The following is a 14,874-nucleotide window of genomic DNA, read 5'->3' on the forward strand; positions in this document are numbered from 1 at the left end:
GAAATTTGTATTTCAACCCAATTTGTAATCTGGGCCACGAGGCCTCCAATACTGAATAAAGACTTAGACAAACCAAGACACGAATGGGGTCCCTTAACTCCGGTGTCTAACCAGAAGCGAACAATTTGCAAATCAATCTGAGTTTGCAATTGAGCTTGGTCAGTCGCCCTTTTGAAGAGCGGTTCGGTAATGTCAAGTGTGAAGTTATGCATCTCTTAAACGCCGACCACTACAGCAAAACACACGAGCACGAGTGTGTTGCTTACAAATCTAGAAATCAAACGAATCATTTGAACCAATGTTTTAGCAACTTGCTGGCGCAACTGAGGGAGTAGAGAAAATTCTACATTAAGAAATGTAGCATCTTAGACTCATCATTCAGTATGGAATTAGTATTCTAGTCTTTAGTCTCTATTCATGTGAATGTAGGCCATCGGCCCATGGTACAACGTTATACATTGGCAGCCTTCAAGCTGTAGCGACGACGATTGTTAGCATAGAAGATAAACATGGCAAGATTTCTTAAAACCAGAGGAGTAGCATTACTCATCAGTCGATTAAATTTACACAAGGTTGGATGGGTGAAAACATCGACAGGGATAAAACGTTTACGTAGATCATCATAGGCATAGGTATTGAGAAATCGCATGTGCTTTCTGTGGATAGAATGTTCGATTTGTTTTTTTGTCTCTGAAAAAGGCAGTTGACATCGGCCATTAGGTTAAAAACATTTCTTGCTAGAAAATCGACTGAAAAACAAATTAAGCTGCAAATACACGATAACGTGATCCCAGCTTTGGAATTAAAGAGTGCGTGTTCTGAGCGTTATTAAATCCATTGATGTATACGTACGCCACTAACTGTAATTTTACGGATACCAACTGGTGCACAAATGATGTGAAATGTTTATTTTATTCCCTGAATCATTAAATTAATATTGGTTTGGAAATCCAAGGTTGAACAAAACCCAGGTTCCACAATCAGTGAAATGAAACATCAAAAAGAGCAGCTGATAATTTAATCAAAATTTAAAGCTAGACAAGTGCAATGATTATTTCGTAAATAATATATCTCACTTATACTGCCACTGAGTCAGTTCTGTTAAACGAATCTCAGTTTGATATGCTTTATTACACTAGTTCTCACTTCCCTTGAGATAATGTCATTATCACACAACTAGTGCATTTCAATTTGTTTATGAAAGGATGAGGATGATTTGATTCAAATTGCGACTGTGGATAACGCTTCTTCAAATGCTAGAATAGTTGTTATTGTACCATTCTTTCATACTAAGGGAGCTTGTTGAGGAATACTCATATGTACACATGCACACAGTGGTACATTCAGGGTAACGGGCACCGTTCTTTTTGAAATAGTGTGCCAACACGTTTGGGGCTACAAGTTGCTTAAGCAAATCTTTAATAGAAAACACATTTAGAAACACGTAAAGCATTTCAATTCTAATTCCATATGAAACAAACTTAAGTTAGTTCAAACCTTCCAATGTTTGAAACGGTTGTTTAGATTTTACATCAAATTCAAATGTAGGCTAAATTTCTGAAGCGTTTAGAAAGTGGTCTGTCTTTAGGCCTCTATGTGTCAACCAGTCAAAAAGGCAGACAGACAACTAGACAGCAAATTGGACAAATCGCTTTTTGGATGAACCAATAAACAGTTCCTCGTGTATTTCTAAAGCCTACATGAGCGCTTTTACTACAACTATACCTGTCTGTCAATTAATTGTAGCAACAGAATAAATTGTGACTTCTCGTCCGCAGTTAATGGGCAATGGGAGTATTTTATGTGAGAGAACATCTCAGTTCCAATTGAGATGCACGCATTTGAAAAGTTGGCATGTTATATGCCGCTGACAGCTTGTCAGGTCAACATGTCTTCCTGGCAGCGTTTTTTGTTCCAACCACTTAAATTGCCAAACTACGCTTGTGTCTTCATAATAAATTTCTTTTTTATCCACATCTTGATTAGGGAACATTCTATGGATCCTTGGCCGTGACAGGTGCACAATTTAACAAATGGAGCCTCAATAGTCACCAGTTTACTAAAGTGCTTTACAAATTCTTTTGACAATCAAGTGATTACTTCATTAAATGTAATGATTCATATTTTCCTCACAGATTATTTTTGGGATCGAGTTATTGTTAAGGATGAAAATCCATTTCCAAGTCATGTTTGTATGCCACTTAAATGTACCTTAGAAGTAGCCATTGAACGCTCTCTTCACGAACAGCTAGGGTGTAGTGGCTGCACCACAGGGCTTTGCAATGTGAGCTGAAATAGATTGTTTTGCGACAAACACTCAATCAAGATGTGCTCGGTGATGTCTTGTTGTTGTTGTTGTTGTTGTTGTTGTTGTTGTTGTTAGTGAATGAGCATGGTTTTGTCAAAAAGGCTTCACACATTGTACCCATGTGTGTTGAATGAGTGAGTGAGTTAATATTTAGGGTCACATCGGCAATATTTCAGCCATATCGTGACGAGAACAATTTCATTTATATGAATATTAAAATCAATAAATTTAGAACATAAAAAACTGTCATCGAAGTACAGTAAAACTACTAGTGTATCACAGCTCATAATTTAAAACTAGCACGCTGTCATAAAAATTATATCACCATTGACAACAGTACAATATAAAAACAGGCTATAGATTGCCAGCAACTGAAGGCTGATCACCATACTAGGGACTATGGGGACTTACAGTACTTTGGCTACGTGCATGGTCCCTAGCTGAATTTATATCAACCCTTCAGCAGCAGGCGATTGTGGTCAAATTCATGTGTGTTTTGAGTGATGAATGAACGCATCCATCCATTAGTAGTAGTTGGTTGGTTGGTTGTTTAACGCCGCACTCAGCAATATTCCAGTTATATGACGGCGGTCTGTGAATAATAGAGTCTGGACCAGAGAATCCAGTGATCAGCATTATGAGCATCGATTTACGCAATTGGGATACGATGACGCTTAGTAGTAGTAGTAGTAGTAGTAGTAGTAGTAGTAGTAGTAGTAGCATGGTTGGTTTGTCGAGAAAGTGGTACTGTTATGGTTGTGTGTTGTTGTGGTTGTGTTGATGTTGTGTGTTGTTGTGTTGATGTGTGTCGTTGTGGTTGGGTTGATGTTGTGTGTTGTTGTGGTTATGGTTGTGTTTATGTTGTGTATCGGTATGGTTGTGTTGATGTTGTGGTTTGGTTATGTGTCGTTGTGGTTGGGTTGATGTGTGTTGTGGTTGTGCTGATGTTGTGTGTTCTTGTGGTTGTGTTGTTGGTAGTATTGGTGTGTCTGCGGGTGTGTTGGGGAACGGGTGTGTGCAGTTTGTCATGTTATAGTAATAACCAATATCTACATCCTACAATCGAACTTCATCCTGTCTGGATTTAAAAGTAGAAGATTCCAATTAAGTGACAATTGAATGGTCAGTCCATTATGAGTCTGTGGATGTGACCATTTGCAAACTACATTTGCATGTTTATTGACAATGACCTACAATGACATGGTTTAAGGATGATAACAGACCAACCGGATGAGGCATACAACAAGGCTGAACAGAATCTACGTCGCCATCTGATTGCATATAATCTCAAGGAAATCACGATCTTAAATGCTAAAGCACAGAGTACTTGTTACAATCAGGTTTCCAACTCCTGTCTGAACTCCCATGTCTTAGGCATGGAACATGATACATAAAATGAAAGCTAAATGTACTAATCCCAGCAAGAAGCATCTTGCGAAAGGGCATCAGTTATTTATTAACAGATACTGCAGATTTTGCAAATACAGTTGGTGAAACATTCGCTGAACATTCCTCTTCATCAAATTCAGTTCATAGTTTCATGAATGCAAACAACAGGAAGACAAGAAATTTATGAATTTCAACTCCGATAATGGGCGAAACTATAATGAAATATTTTCAATTCATGAGCACCAAAATGGCCTTTGGCCAATTCATGATACTGCTAAGGGATAATTGACATTATCAAATACTAAAACAGTTTATAACGCAATCATGTTTGGAAACCCTATTGCCAATATTTGATGAATTTATTTTTCTGGGAAGTGTCCTTCTTCTTGGCGTAATGCTATATTTTTTCTGTACTTATATTAAAACGTTATCATAAACGTTGACCACTATACCGAAACACACGAGCACTTGGGGAAGCACCTCTACATAAGGAAATGCGGCCCCTTATATCCATCGGTCACTGTATTCAGTATGGAATTGATATTGATTAATCCCCTTTCTGTGGATATAATGTTCAATGTCTGGTCTGTAATAAAGGGAGCTGACACCGGCTGTTAGTTCTTGCAAGGAAAACAGCTGAAACACAAATTAAGCTGCAAATACACGATAATATATCGTGAGCCTAGCTTCGGAATTAAAGAGTGCTTGTTCTGAGCGTTATTAAATCCACTGATGTATACGTAAGCCACTAACTGTAATTTTACGGATCTCAACTGGTGCACAAATGATGCCACGGAGTCAAACGAATCTCAGTTTGATATGGTTTAATACTAGATCTTCCTACCATTGAGCTAATGTCATTATCACACAACCAATGCATTTCAATTTCTTTAAGACATGGATGACGATGATTTGACTCAAAATGCGCCTTTTCAAATGCTGAACGATTTTTTCATTGTACCAGGTTTTCATATTAATATAGATATAAAAGTGACTTCTCGTCCGCAGCAATCGGGTGTATTTTATGTGAGAGAACATCTCAGTTCAATTCTGATGCATGCATTTGAAAAGTTGGCATGTAATATGCAGTTGACAGCTTGTCAGGTCAGCATGTCTTCCTGGCAATGGTTTTGTTCCAACCACTTAATATGCCAAACTACGCTTGAGTCTTCATAATATTTTTCTTTTTCTGTTCAAATCTTGATAACGAAACATTTCATGGTTCCCTTGGCCGTTACAGGCACATAATATAACAACTGGAGTATTAATAGCCACCAATTTACTAAAGCGCTTTATAAATTCTTCGGACAGTCCAATGATTACTTCATTCAATGTAATGATTCATAGTTTTCTCACATATAATTTTAGGTAGCAAGATATTGTTAAGAATGAAAATCCATTTCATAGTCATGTTTGTATGCCACTTAAACACACCTTAGAAGTAGCCATGGAATACTATCTTCACGAGCAGTTAGGGTGTAGTGGTAGTGCACTCATGGCTTTGCAATGGGGGCTGGATTAGATTGGTTCGTGACAAACACTCAATCAAGATCTAAAACGTCCGCCTTCCAATCATGATGCTAAACCCGATCTTGGGGGTGAAGAAGGGGTGAAATTTTCAGTGAACATTTTTAAATTTCTCATTTGACACACAAGCTTATTTTTTTACTGAGTTTTACAAAGAAGAGAATTTACCACCAATGAAGTTGTTGGACAAGTAATATATACTGGGGTAAATAAGAAAATAATTGATTTTATTTCTATTTCTCTTTAATTTTTAAGGAAAACGTTCAACATCTTAAGATTATGTCAGTTACCTTTTTGTGTCAACAAAGTTATGGTTTTAACTGAAAATGAAGTATTTTCGCCAGATTTCAATATGTTATATTGATAAATAGTTACTAATTTTAATGTCACATGCATTTACAGATTACTTAATGAACATGTTCATTGTCACAACATCGGTTTAACAACTATCTCTATTTGAATACTTTGTATATTCTCACAACAATGATGACACTAATGACGTCTTGCAGTAATGTGACGGTCCGTCCATCGTGAGGTAATGGTGTTCAGCTTCTTTCTTTGTAGTCGATTACGAATCGTCTGTCTACCCACTCTGACACCTATACATTTTCCACTGTTTCGTAACACAGACGTTCTGATGAAACGGTCTTGTGTGCCAGTTGTCACCCTTGATCATCCACTGCCATCAGCGTTAATTATCTGTCCATATCATGATTGTAATCTGTTGCACAATGCTATGTCCTGTTCCAACTTCGAAATTGCACGCAGCAGTTCCTAACATGACAGACGCGTTAAAAAGTTTAAAAAGTTGAATTGAGTTTATTGAAATATTTTAATTTTCAATCCGATTTTCATCTCAGAATGCCAAGTGTAACAGTAAATGTCACATTTTATCCTGATTATTTTCACGTGCACATCACTTAAAACTCTTGCACGAAATTGGCATGTTTGTCCGTAATACATAACACGTTGTCAATTGAATAATAATTTCTTAAATCCAAATACAGTCATACAACTTTGTTATCAAATACAATCCCCCCAAAATGGAATATCTCCAACCTTTTTTTTAATAATATATTTGGTAAACGTGTACCGTTTATATACTGAGGAAGAAAATAGAACCTTCTAAATAATGTTCATTACATAGGTATGTTATGATCAAGCTCAGCCACAAGCCCTTGATCGCTATGTCACAGGTGTTGGGAATGATGTATTGTGGATGTACAAGAACCATTTTGAGATCTTCTGCTTTCTGAAAGTCAGTAGATGTTTTTCAAAGACTAAGATTAGGAGAACCACAACAGTAATACAGGTGCAAGCAAGCCGTAACAGTTGACAGTGAATATGATTGATGGCGACCATTAAGTAGTGTAATAATAATGGACAGCAGGGAAGAAGACCAGAGTGATAGTCCCTTAGTGACCTTTGGGTAGAGTCGAGGCACTGTCGTAAAGACGTTTACTATCATGATGGATTCAAATTGTCATTGGTTGTTTTCTTGTTGCTTTGGAGGACAATGGGATTCAGATTGTGATAAGCAATAGTAGAACCAGAAGGCGCATGTTGCGATAAGCAATAGATTGGAAAGTTTTCATATGGACATCTACTTCTGCAGATCATACGCTATATTTTTAATTACATAAAGCGGGATGGTGAGTGGAAATAGTCTTTATCAAATACATTCATACTAATCATTGCAAATTGCATGTGTTACGTGCAAGCAATGTATTAACGATAATAAAGTTTTTCAATAACGGTACATTTGGCAGACCCTTCATAGCCGTTCCGTGGCTTGTATTAGCGTGGCAGTGTGGGTGAGTGATATCCCACGTTTAGCCATATTTCAGCAGTTCCGTGGAGGTGTTATGATTAACGATACTTATTATTTCTTTGATATTGCCACATGGGAACAATGTGTGTAGCCCATTCCTGGTGTCCCCCGCCGTGATATTGCTGGAATATTGCTAAAAGCAGCGTAAAACTAAAGTCACTCACTCATTCACATTGAAATTGGACTATGCCCGAATACCGCCTCAGACTTTCTCCTTTTTAATAAATTTAATGCATTTTTTATATTATTGAATTCTCTGTCCTCTTTTACGCAGATGTGATTGACAAGATTCAATAAAAACCAAGCTACATGTGGGACTTCGCTTTCGAAATGTCAAGCTTGCATCCCAAGAAACAACTTGTTCGACCCTTCATTGTCCTGGTGCGTAAGGTTTGGTATGTCCCAATCTGTTAACGTATGTTGGAAGCTGTAGAGTACCAGTGTTCTGTCAGGAAAACAGTACTTCTCTCTGATGCAGAAGGCTGCAGTGGTATATTATTATAAAGGTCAAATTAATCTTCCCTAAGATATATGTTATTTGTTACTTTTGTTGTTATTTTGTTATTCCCTAAGATAATTGTTATTTGTGACTTGTGTTATTTGCGTCGTGCCAGTAATGAACTGGTGACATATGAAATATAATATGTTTGAGAGGTTATCAAGTTCTTTAATAAAATTTGAGTGAAGTCAGAGTAAGTATCAACTTCGGTGTGTATTATTGTATCGGGTGTGTAGGAGTGCGGGTGTTACCTCATATCAAAAATGCAAAGATTGCAAAATTCTAATTTCAGACTGACCGCTCGTAATTGTTACAAAACCCCGAAGGAAAAGAAAACCAATGATGTTTAAATTAATAATATAAACAAGTGATTTCTGCAGGTGTATAAGCAATAAATCGGAAAAGATGAGTCCAGATATTTCTTCTTGTTAAAACACCTTTATCTGCACAAGATCTTTCAAGTCAACTTTGGCTACGTTTTACATCTACCGCTACTGTCACTAAATGTAACATCATACGCATGACGACAACAAATATACCTATGCGCCGTCTATGACTACACTTAGTTTCCATTATACTGTACACCTGAAGAGCCGTCCCATCCATCAGGGATTCGAACCAACACTCTCAGAGTCAGGCACCTAATCGCCAGCACACCAAGTCTAACCCACTCAGTTACCGCGGCTTCCGCTAGAATCTGTACTTTACTGACAATGTGTTATCCCAAATATAACATGGGTTACAGGTTTCTTTTTTATATAGTGACACATTCAACCTGTGCCATATAAGAAATCAGACAGACAGACATATTTATTCAGTAATGTGGGCCTAACGGCCTATAATACAATTGAAACTTACAATATTTTACAATGCCAACGTGATAGTTTCATATATAATGTTTAAACAGATGTTTAAAAAACAGAGCAACTGATTTAATAATATTAGAATCTTTGGAGTGTAATACATTTATCATGCTTTGTTCACATTGGGGCATGGCATTCAGCTGTGGCAAGTACTTTTTCCGAATTTCATTATATTTTGTACATTGCATAAAAACATGGTATTCATCTTCAATCGCTCCAAGATTACAATTTTTACAGATACAACTAATTTTCCCACTGTCTTTATTTCTCCTGTAAGTAACAATTCTAAAATTATGTAGGGATATTCTAAATTTACAAACTGCTCTTAGAAGAGACTTATCATTCAGTTGTAAAATATAACATTCAGGCTCCAGAACTGCTTTCAGCTTACAGTAGTTCGTTAAATAGTGCGAGTTACAAATAGAATCATGCCAAGTTTGTTTGTATATGTCAATCAATCTTTCTCTAAACTTCACTATAAACACATTTGCATCACCAACATTTTGTAATATCCACACAAATGAGAAACCTGTTCTAAACAGGATTGTTCTAATGTTGGACACCCAATTACATTTTCCATTTTCATCTAAATTTTTAAGTAATACATAACATTGATATGGGTAACGATTTACATTCATTTGCAACAACTTAATCCAATACTTAATACATCGTATTTGAGTTAATATAAACATGTCATACCTACCAGTTTCACCAAGTATGGCCTTATTGGATGCAAACTTTCCCACCCTTAAATATCGTTTAAAATATGTAGTTTGCACTTGCTCTATTTCATGATGATAATTATTGCCCCAAATTTCACTTGCGTATAATAAAACAGGAGCAATTTTCGTATCAAATATTTGGCAGGCTGTAGTAAATGAGATAAAGCTATTCTTCCTAAATAAATGGAATACAGAGAACATTGCTTTAGTTGCCTGTGCAGCAAGAGTCTTACAAGCGTTTGACCATAAGAGCCTTGAGGAGAATATTAACCCTAAGTACTTATAGTAAGTAACACTTTTAGCTGTTTATCACCAAAGTACCATTTCTCATTTCTTCGCAGTATACCACCGTTTCTAAAAGCTATTATATTTGTCTTTTCTGTATTCACCTCAAGACTCCATTTTCTACAAAACCATCTAGTACATTCAGTTGTCTTTGCAAACCTACTACTGTAAATGAAAACATTGTAACATCATCTGCAAACAATAGCATCATTATGTCTTCAATAGTTTGGCTTATAAATATTCCATGATCACATTTGTTATACATATCAGTTACAAGTTCATTTATAAAGAATATGAATAGCACAGGGCTTAAGACACAACCTTGGCGAACACCACATGAAGTTTCAAAGTGTTGTGTGATGCCCTCTTCAGATTTTATACAAGCTTTAACTGATGAATACATACTCTTCAATATTGTATACATTTTGCAATGACAACCTTTTGTAGCTAACATATATAGCATTTTTTTCCTATTAATGTAATCAAAAGCTTTCTTAAAATCGACGAATGCCACGTAAAATCTACCCCCCTTCTTACATAGATATTTGCTGCACAACGACTGTAGGATAAAAATATTGTCTACCGTAGAATAATCCGGACGGAAACCTGCTTGAGACTCCGAAATCAAATTATTAACATCCAACCAAATTCTTATTCGTTTTTCTAAAACAGACGTAAACACTTTACCAATAACATTTAACAACGATATTCCTCTGTAATTATTCGGATTTGATCTGTTTCCAGACTTAAACAAAGGGACAATCATTCCAATGTTCCACACTTCGGGAAAGTGACCTGTATCTAATATCTTATTATACAATAATTGTAAGTATTTAACAACAGTTATAGTGTCAGCTAACTTAAGAAATTCTGGTGGAATGCCATCTTCGCCCGGAGCCTTGTTTCGTTTCAGCATACCAATACTATCTATAATTTCTTTTTCTGTGATTTGACCTGATAAGAGTTCATCACTAAAAGGCAAAGTGTTACAATGTTCACAGGAATGAGAATGTACGAATTCGGATACGGTTTCATCAAAAACAGTCTTTTCACTGCCTGGTTCAGGGCTGAGTAGTGATGTAAAATATGACAACCAGATATCTGGAGAAATACCACTTTGTACATTCTTACCACATATCAGGGAATTCAAAGTCTTCCAGAAGGATTTACAATCCCCATACCTTGCTGCAATGCTTATGTCATCTGCAATTTTCTTATCGTAATAATCTTTTTTTAAGTTGGCAGCACCTTTTAAAATCACACTTTACTGATAGGTATTTTTTTAAATTTGACTGACACTTAAATTTACGATAGGTAGATAATGCTTTTAGCTTAGCGCTTTTCAGAATACGACAATCTTGATCAAACCACGGTGGTTGTTCCCTTCGTCTATTTGAGCTTGGGTTAAACAGTAACCTAGTTGGGGAACAATTTATCAGAATATCGCCCAGTTTTCTAGCAGCCAAGTTAACATCGATATCTAGTAATGTAACGAAATCTTCAAATATGCTTGACTCGATGGTATGGGTAAGACAGTTGTTATATTCTGCGACGAAGGCATCAGGGAGTCTGTATCTAGGTACACGGGGTAAAACAGGAGAATCTGTACACGCAGAAACATCAGAACCTAGACCTAAAAATAGACTACATAAAACGACAACAATTGGCATATGGTCCGATTCTGTACGCTCTGGTATTTGGAAGTCTTGCAATTAGGCGAACATCTCACTTGACTCAATACAATAGTCCACAACACTTGTACCCATATTGGAAATGTATGTATACAAACGAGATGCAGTTGGGTTACAACGACCATTTACAATGTGTATACCAAACGATTTACACAGTTCGAGCAACCATCTGCCATATTTATTTGTAACATCATCTTCTGAGTTTCGAGGTTGGTCAAAAATGTCCGTGTTATATGTGTCACCAACTGGAAGGTATTCAGGATTATCGTCAGTAATAAAGTCAGGATCTGACCCAGTTCTCGCATTAAGGTCACCGCATAAAACAAAGTTACTGGAATCCCCATAGTCATACTTAATATGTAACAGTTTGTTTTGTAGACGTTCAATACCATTGTCTTCAGATTTGTCGTACTCAGGAGACTTTTCAGGATGAATGTATGTGAACACAAGAAATACGTTTTCAACAGTCTGGGAAACCTGGTGGTTAACTACCTTCAATACAATGATATTATCCCAGTGTGCATATACTCTTTCTAGAGTATTTTCAATGCCTCGTCGAATCATCACACATATACCACCAGACGGTCTACCTCTAGTGTACTGTCGCTTTGCGTTACAATAGTGAAATGAAAACCCGTTAAATGCGCCCTCTAGTGCAGTTGAACTTTCAGTGCACATGGTTTCAAGAAAACAGAAAATATCGTACATTGAACAAAATGTTATAAAGTCAGGCCATTGTATTTTAGACAACAAACCACACACATTCCAAGTACATATAGATATGTTGTCGGCATCATAAACGCGCTTTGGTCTTTGTGGGTTCACAACGGGACCGCGGCCACTGTCCTATGTAGTGAAGACGTGCACATCCTGGTCAGGAGAGGAGGGGGGAGATCTTGCAACTCCTTCAGCACCCTGCCCATCCCTTCTGTAATTATCTGAAGGTCTTTTGTTCGGTTTCCAGTTTCGACGTTGACCTATTTGAAGCAGCGACTCACTCTCTTCCTCGTATGTTTTCTTCTCTGGCTGTCTTCATGAACGGAAATAGAAAGACCTTAACCATCTCACTTTCTCGGTATAGTCGTCAGTGACTCGGTGCTCTCTATCCCCCTTTAAACATTCCCTAGCAGATTTAAGAACGATTGATTTGTCCTTATAGCTGGCAAATTTCACAATTATAGGGCGGGTGCCGGTCCTTGAAGGTAGGCGATGGGCTCTTTCTATTGGCATGTCCTCAACCTGCGTTATGTTAAGTTTGTCTTTAATAAACGTTCTCACTCTGGTTTCACTTTCATCCCAAGTTTCACCCTTTGAGTCAGGAACCCCATGGAACAAAAGATTATTTCGCCTGGATTGCGCCTCAGTTTTGTCCGTTTTGACTTCTAGAAACGCAATCCTTTTCTTGAGTTCACTATTTTCATCTTTTAAAGCTGATATTTTGTCATCATATTCGCTGGTAAACACATCGAGTTTATTGCTAAGGGAGGTAATTTGATCCTGTATGGCTTTCAGCGTTAAAGCGAGATCAGCCATGACCGACGGATTTGAGTCGCTTTCGTTTGTCAAACACTGTCCACTGACATTCTTAGTTGAGAGTCGCGTCTGCACTTTATCAGGTGGAGGGGGGTAACGAGGCCCTGGGTTCAATTCTATGTCGCCCGATAGTATTAGCAGACTAAATGACAACAACACAATGCGCAGTCCCATCCCTATGCCGCCAGTGAGTCGTATAACGGGGGGCACACACTTGCCAGTCTTGACTCGTGGATAAAATGTACCGATTTTAAGTCTCCAAACTTCAATTGAGACACCCATGTTTAAGTATAACATGCACAAAACACTTATAAGCAGTTGTAACCGGTCGTTTTGTCTCAATAACTCACTTTAAAGACATTTGGAGCGTTTTTCGGTCTCTGTTGTTGTGAGTGACTTCTGCCCTTGATAGTCACGTGATTCAATGTCACGTGATTCAACATACTTAATCTATGAAACACGTTTTTGTTGTACCGTTGAATAGATTATTTGATAAAGTTTAAATGTGGTGAATACACAAATAACATTTATCTACTGGTGTGAGAGAACAGCACTTAATGTAAAACGTTCGTCGGTTCGTATGATATCCAGATCGTGCCAATACATATTCAAACGTATTCATCATACGTTTCGGCCTACACGTTCGCTGTGAGAATGCAGCTTATACGATATGGCTTTTCTGCTCAAAGGGTCACATAATTCTTTTGCGAATTTTCGAGATTGGAGTCATGTGTAAAATTAAATCGTTAAAACATAATATTTTGACAGAATAGCTCTACTAAAGTGGTGGCGCGTGGTCCTGTGCACAGAGCTCAGGTCACGAATCAGTTGAAGTTAAGCAACGTCGAGCTCGGAGAGTCCTTGGATGGGTGACCATGCTTGGCAGCTTGACTCCTGAGAGTTTCTAGGACTTCAGTCCTGCCCCACAACGAAGCACATGTGATACATGTGGTCTCACCTTAGGCAAGTGAGTTTGTTCAAATTGCCTCTGTTCACCCAGCAGAAAATGGGTACCCGGTTGGATAAAGTCATGTGACTATAACCTTCTAGCGCCTAACAGGCAGCTTGGGTTATCCAGGGTAATAAGAACCAGATTCTGATTAAGCGCCGCGAGCTATCACTTGGTGTTTGGAAACGTGCGCTATAGAAGATGAAAATGCAGCAGAGAGGGTTCGGGTGATCCTGGCACAGTCAGGCTGGTAAGGCTCATCGTCAGCTCAGGGCCTTCGCCCCCTCTACACGCAGCCCAGACAGCGAATGGGACTTCTCCCAGGAAACACTGCCTAGTCGAACCCACCAAGAGCTTTCCTGAGAATATAAAAGGCTCCCCAACACTGCAGCCATCTGCATTACCCAGAGTGTCAGAAGGGCTGTGCTCCCGGTGGAAAACACGGACACTCTTGATCTGCGCCAAGAGATAAGGAGGTACCAAACCAAGGGCACCGAGAACAATGGGGAGCCTGACGACAGTGTACTTGGGATGCAAGCGAGACATTTCAAAGGCGAGGTCCGCATATTTAGCATGCTTTTCCTGAATCTTGCCAATCACATTGCTGTCAAAAGGGACAGAAATTTCAATGATATAAATAAATTCATTGGCTTTATCAAAAAGGACAAGATCAGGTTTGTTGGCTGGAATTCTTCTGAGGCTGTATATGGGCCTATTCCACAGAAGTTTGAAAGCATCATTTCCATGACGCCCTGGACATGTTCAGGGTCGTACCATGGGTGGACCTCGGTGTCAAAGCCACAGGCATGACGAAGACGGTAGTAAAAGCAACGAGCCATGCCATCATGTCTTTTAAGATATGCTGTTTGTGCCAAGGAAGGGCATCCACTGACAAGGTGTTGGACAGTCTCTGTAAATTCATTGCATAATCGACATTGCATTGAAATATTTTCTTTAGAATCACATTTAGGCGATTGCGAGTGGGAAGTGACTGGTCCTGAGCAGCAAAAAGGAAGCCCTCAGTTTCACATTTGAGACCAGCCGACTTCATCCAAGTGAATGAGTCGGTTGGATTGCTGTTCAGGATCCGGTTGTATCATTGCTTCATTAACTAATGTCAACATTAAACCCTAATGATACATTAAATCCTTAATGCGTCATTAGTTAATGGCAACGTTAAAAACGGTTGTATCAAACACTTATTAGCGTATCATTATCTAATGACGTCCTAATGTAAATATTTTCCTTAAATTCGGGGATTCCCCTAAATATTTCCC

The sequence above is a fragment of the Haliotis rubra genome, unplaced genomic scaffold (assembly GCF_003918875.1).
Source record: "Haliotis rubra isolate DU_JTF1 unplaced genomic scaffold, ASM391887v1 Scf81, whole genome shotgun sequence".
In the NCBI taxonomy this organism is placed as follows: domain Eukaryota; kingdom Metazoa; phylum Mollusca; class Gastropoda; order Lepetellida; family Haliotidae; genus Haliotis; species Haliotis rubra.